Raw genomic sequence first — 5,441 nt, forward strand, 5'->3', positions numbered from 1 at the left:
GGTCTAAGGAATTAGGGTTTAGTCACTTATAGTTTGCCATGAATTAAACTTATATGATTAAAATAGTTAGTAAGAAAAGTCAATTCGGAAAATAGACAACTCTGAAGCTAGCCTTAACTGTTTCTCCATATATTATTCACAACTCATTTATTGCTGCTTTTTGATTTTTTGAATTTACTGTTAATGTTTTTGAACCTTCAAACACCATTTTTTATTTGTCTGACTAAGCCAATCACTCAATCATTGTTGCTTGATCCATCAATCCTCGTGGGATCGACCCTCATTCACCTGAGGTATTACTTGGTACGACTCGGTACACTTGCTGGTTAGTTTGTAGACTTTAAATTCTGCACCAAGTTTTTGGCGCCGTTGCCGGGGATTGAATGTGATTAACAACTATTAGTTGTTTAATTGCTTAGATTAGGCATTTTAGCTTTCAATTTATTTAATATTGCACTTTAATTTTCGAATTTTTCTAGCTTTATTGTTCCTTAATTTCAGAAATTAAGTTTGGTGTTCCCTAATTATTTTTATTTTAATTTTTCTTATTTATTAGGCTTAATAATTTCAAAATTTTTGTCTTAATTTTTATTGCAATTTTTGAATTTTTATTGTTTTTTATTTTGTATTTTTATTTTATTCTTTTACACAGGTTACCTCACTAGAAACTCTCTACACTCTGACATAGAGAATCCCATCTTCTCTTGTCTTCTGTCTGTTTATGAGTAGGAATAGGGACAAGGAACCTCTTTTAGACTTTGATCTTGAACCTGAAAGGACTTTTAGGCGGCGTTTACAATAAGCAAAACTTTACAAGGCTGTAGATTCCAATATGGATCATAATAATGCTGCTAATGCCAATATGGAAAATCCAATTGGGAATGAAGAACCCAAAATAGTGCTTGGCTCTTACACTGCTTCCAATGCAGATCTTTATGGAAAAAGCACTGTGGTGCCTCCTATAGCTGTGAATAATTTTGAACTGAAGCCTCAGCTTGTCACTCTTGTGCAACAAAATTGCCAGTATCATGGACTTACTCATGAAGACCCAAATCAACTTATCTCTAACTTCCTGCGGATTTGTGATACTGCGAAGACCAATGGAGTGAATCCTGAGGTGTACAAACTCATGCTCTTCCCATTTGCTGTGAGGGATAGAGCGAAGCTGTGGTTAGATTCTCATCCTAAGGAGAGTTTGGATACTTGGGACAAGGTGATCACTGGATTTCTGACTAGATTTTTCCCACCATAAAAGCTGACTAAGCTGAGGGTGAAAGTTCAGACTTTCAGACAGAAAAAGGGTGAAAACCTTTATGAAGCTTGGGAGAGATTCAAGCTACTGACTAGACAATGCCCTCCGGACATGTTCTCTAAGTGGACTCAGCTGGATATTTTTTATGAGGACTTAGGTAAAATGTCTAAGATGAGTTTAGATCATTCTGCAGGTGGTTCATTGCACATGAAGAAGACACCAAAGGAGACTACTGAGCTCATTGAGTTGGTTGCTAATAACCAATTTTTATACGCATCTAACAAGAATCCTGTGAACTCTGAGACCCCTCAGAAGAGAGGCATTTTGGAAGTGGAAGCTGTTGATGCTCTTCTTACACAGAACAAGCTTTTGTCTCAGCAAATAAGCTAATCACTCAATCATTGTTACTTGATCCATTAATCCTCGTGGGATCGACCCTCATTCACCTGAGGTATTACTTAGTACGACCTCGTGCACTTGCCAGTTAGTTTGTGGATTATAAATTCTGCACCATCACAGCAACTTAAAAGTGAGACACAACCCTCAGAACATGATCCTACGTTACCAGAACTTCAGAGTTTACAACCAAACATAACAGAATACTAACGCAGGGGCTTTCAAAACATAAACACTTAATGTAATAGGAAAACGAAATAGCGACTCTCGCTGAACCAGTTTGGTGGTAGCCTCAGGAGCCACCTCAAGCGGCAGCATCGACTAGAACTACGGCAACGGTGACTATAACAAACATGCAGCAATGATAAAGCTCCCGAAAACATAGAGGAAATGAAAACCAACTTAAAACCCTTACCAGCAGTTGATCTTAGCAGCGGCAGTGGCGTTTCTTGGCGGCAGAATGGTAGCAGCGGCAGCGGAACCTCCCTGTGACTCCTTCTCTCTCCACGCGTGTTCTGTTTCTCTCTTGGCGATGGCAATAGATCTGGCGGCGCAAAACAGAGGAATGAACCGCGACGATGGTGGCTAGGCTTGACGGCGACGACCCTACCCACAGCAACTCTGGGCAGAACAACGCGTCTTCCTTCTGTTCACGAACCTCTATGGACTGCGACGATGAAGACCTCGATGGTTACAATGGCGACGTGAGCTCCTCCACGGGATGACGACGCCTCCTGCTCCTCGCGTGGCTCTCTCCCTTGGTTCTGGCCTTCCACGTGACGGCGACGCGGGCTAGACGGTGGCAGCGACCGCTCCCTCTCAGTGCTACTCTATCTCTCTCCTCGCAAACTTCCTCTCTCTCTCTCCTCGGTTCTGACTTCCTAGCGGTGACATGACGGCAGCAACGGTGGCAGTGACGCCCACAGGTATCACCTCTTTTCCTCTTTTCTTCCCTCTCCGGTTCTCCCCCTCTTCTCTTTTCCCTTTCTTCTTTCTTTCTTTCCTGCTTTTTTTCTTTCTGCCGTTGGGTAAGGGGTAAAGGTGGCTAGGGTTTTGGTTAGTGTGTGTGAGTGTGTTGTTTGGGTGAGGGGGTTGGGTAGCTAGGGTTAGGATTAGGTCAAAAATTAGGGTTTTGATTTGGGGATTTTAGGTTTAATTAGAGTAAGATAATTTTAATAAAATTGGGGCATAGAGTATTGATGAGCGGATAATTTATACGCTTTTTGGCATTGTTTTTAGTATGTTTTTAGTATGTTTTTGTTAGTTTTTAATATATTTTTATTAGTTTTTAGTTAAAATTCACTTTTCTGGAATTTACTATGAGTTTGTGTGTTTTTCTGTGATTTTAGGTATTTTCTGGCTGAAATTGAGGGACCTGAGCAAAAATCTGATTCAGAGGCTGAAAAGGACCGCAGATGCTGTTGGATTCTGACCTCCCTGCACTCGAAGTGGATTTTCTGGAGCTACCGAAGCCCAATTGGCGCACTCTTAACTGCGTTGGAAAGTAGACATCCTGGGCTTTCCAGCAATATATAATAGTTCATACTTTGTCCGAGATTTGATGGCCCAAACCGGCGTTCCAAATCAGCTCAAAACTGCCCGGCGTTAAACGCTGGAACTGGCACAAGAATGGGAGTTAAACGCCCAAACTGGCACAAAAGCTGGCGTTTAACTCCAAGAGAAGTCTCTACACGAAAATGCTTTAATGCTCAGCCCAAGCACACACCAAGTGGGCCCGGAAGTGGATTTTTTTGTCATTTACTCATCCTTGTAAACCCTAGGCTACTAGTTCTCTACAAATAGGACCTTTTACTATTGTATTCTTATCTTGGTAGCTATCGTAAGTCTTATGCTATCTTAGATCATGGGGGCTGGTCTCACGGCCATGCCTAGACCTTGTTCTTATGTATTTTCAACGGTGGAGTTTCTACACACCATAGATTAAGGTGTGGAGCTCTGCTGTACCTCGAGTATTAATGCAATTACTATTGTTCTTCTATTCAATTCAGCTTATTCTTGTTCTAAGATATTCATTTGCACCCAAGAACATGATGAATGTGATGATTATGTGACACTCATCATCATTCTCACTTATGAACGAGTGCCTGACAACCACGTCTGTTCTACAAGCAAACAAGGCTTGAATGTTTATCTCTTGGATCCCTTGATCGGAATCTTCGTGGTATAAGCTAGAATTGATGGCGGCATTCAAGAGAATCCGGAAGGTCTAAACCTTGTCTGTGGTATTCTGAGTAGGATTCAATGATTGAATGACTGTGACGAGCTTCAAACTCCTGAAGGCTGGGTGTTAGTGACAGACGCAAAAGAATCACTGGATTCTATTCCAACCTGATTGAGAACCGACAGATGATTAGTCGTGCCGTGACAGGGTGTGTAGAACATTTTCACTGAGAGGATGGGAGGTAGCCAATGACAACAGTGAAACCCTACATACAGCTTGCCATGGAAAGGAGTAAGAAGGATTGGATGAAGAGAATAGGAAAGCAGAGAGACGGAAGGGACAAAGCATCTCCATACGCTTGTCTGAAATTCTTACCAATGAATTACATAAGTATCTCTATCTTTATCTTTATGTTTTATTCATAAATCATCTATAACCATTTGAATCTACCTGACTGAGATTTACAAGATGACCATAGCTTGCTTCATACCAACAATCTCCGTGGGATCGACCCTTACTCGCGTAAGGTTTATTGCTTGGACGACCCAGTGCACTTGCTGGTTAGTTGTGCGAAGTTGTGATAAAGAGTTGAGATTACAATTGTGCGTACCATGTTGATGGCGCCATTGATGATCACAATTTCATGCACCAATTTTTTAGCGCCGTTGCCGGGGATTATTCGAGTTTGGACAACTGACGGTTCATCTTGTTGCTTAGATTAGGTATTTTTCTTCAAAGTTCTTAAGAATGAATTCTAGTGTTTCAAGGTGATGTTCTTATCATCACCAAAGCTGATTGATTTTCATCAATTTAGCTCTTGAATGTAATGTCCTGCTGAAGCTTGGCTAGCCATGTCTAATTCCTTTAGACTGAAGCTTTAGACTAACATTGCATGATTCCTGGAATTCTCATTAAGAATTTTGATATCTTTATTTTCTTTTCCACTTAATTTTCGAAAAAACCAAAAAAATTACAAAATCATAAAAAAAACCAAAAATATTTTATGTTTCTTATTGAGACACTAGTCTCATTTTAAGTTTGGTGTCAATTGCATGTTTCTGTTCTTATTGCATTTCTCATGTGTCTTCAGTGATCTTCAAGTTATTCTTGACGATTTACTTGCTCTGATCTTTAAATTCTCTTGTGTTGAGTGTTTTGTTATTTCTCATATGCATTCTCAACTTGTTAGTGTCAATAGTATACAAACTTTTAAATTTGGTGTCTTGCATGCATTGTTTATTTGATTTCAGTTGCATTTTGATTATTCCTCATTATTAAAAATTCAAAAAAATTTTAATTTGTGTCTTTTCAAGTCAATAATACAGAGAATTGAAGATTCAGAACATACTGCAGAGAAATTACACAGAAAAAGCTGGGCGTTCAAAACGCCCAGTGAAGAAGGAAAACTGGCGTTTAAACGCCAGCCAGGGTACCTGGCTTGGCGTTTAACGCCCAAAAGGGGTGAGTTTTGGGCGTTAAACGCCAGAATGTGCACCATTCTGGGCGTTTAACGCCAGGATGGCACAAGAGGGAAGATTTTGTTTTTAATGCCAATTTTTTCAAGTTTTCAAAATTTTTCAAAATCAAATCTTTTTCAAATCAAATCTTTTC

The 5,441-nt window shown here is 40.0% G+C and overlaps 1 non-coding gene across 1 annotated transcript; it reads right to left on the reverse strand.

Annotated features, from left to right (window-relative positions):
• Positions 1 to 1,262: 1,262 nt before the first annotated feature.
• On the reverse strand, positions 1,263 to 1,368 carry LOC112708624 (small nucleolar RNA R71). Its single transcript, XR_003156470.1, has one exon. It is a non-coding gene; the product is annotated as a small nucleolar RNA R71 (small nucleolar RNA).
• Between the last annotated feature and the right edge of the window lie 4,073 nt (positions 1,369 to 5,441).

This window comes from Arachis hypogaea, chromosome 8 (genome assembly GCF_003086295.3).
Source record: "Arachis hypogaea cultivar Tifrunner chromosome 8, arahy.Tifrunner.gnm2.J5K5, whole genome shotgun sequence".
Lineage (NCBI taxonomy): Eukaryota > Viridiplantae > Streptophyta > Magnoliopsida > Fabales > Fabaceae > Arachis > Arachis hypogaea.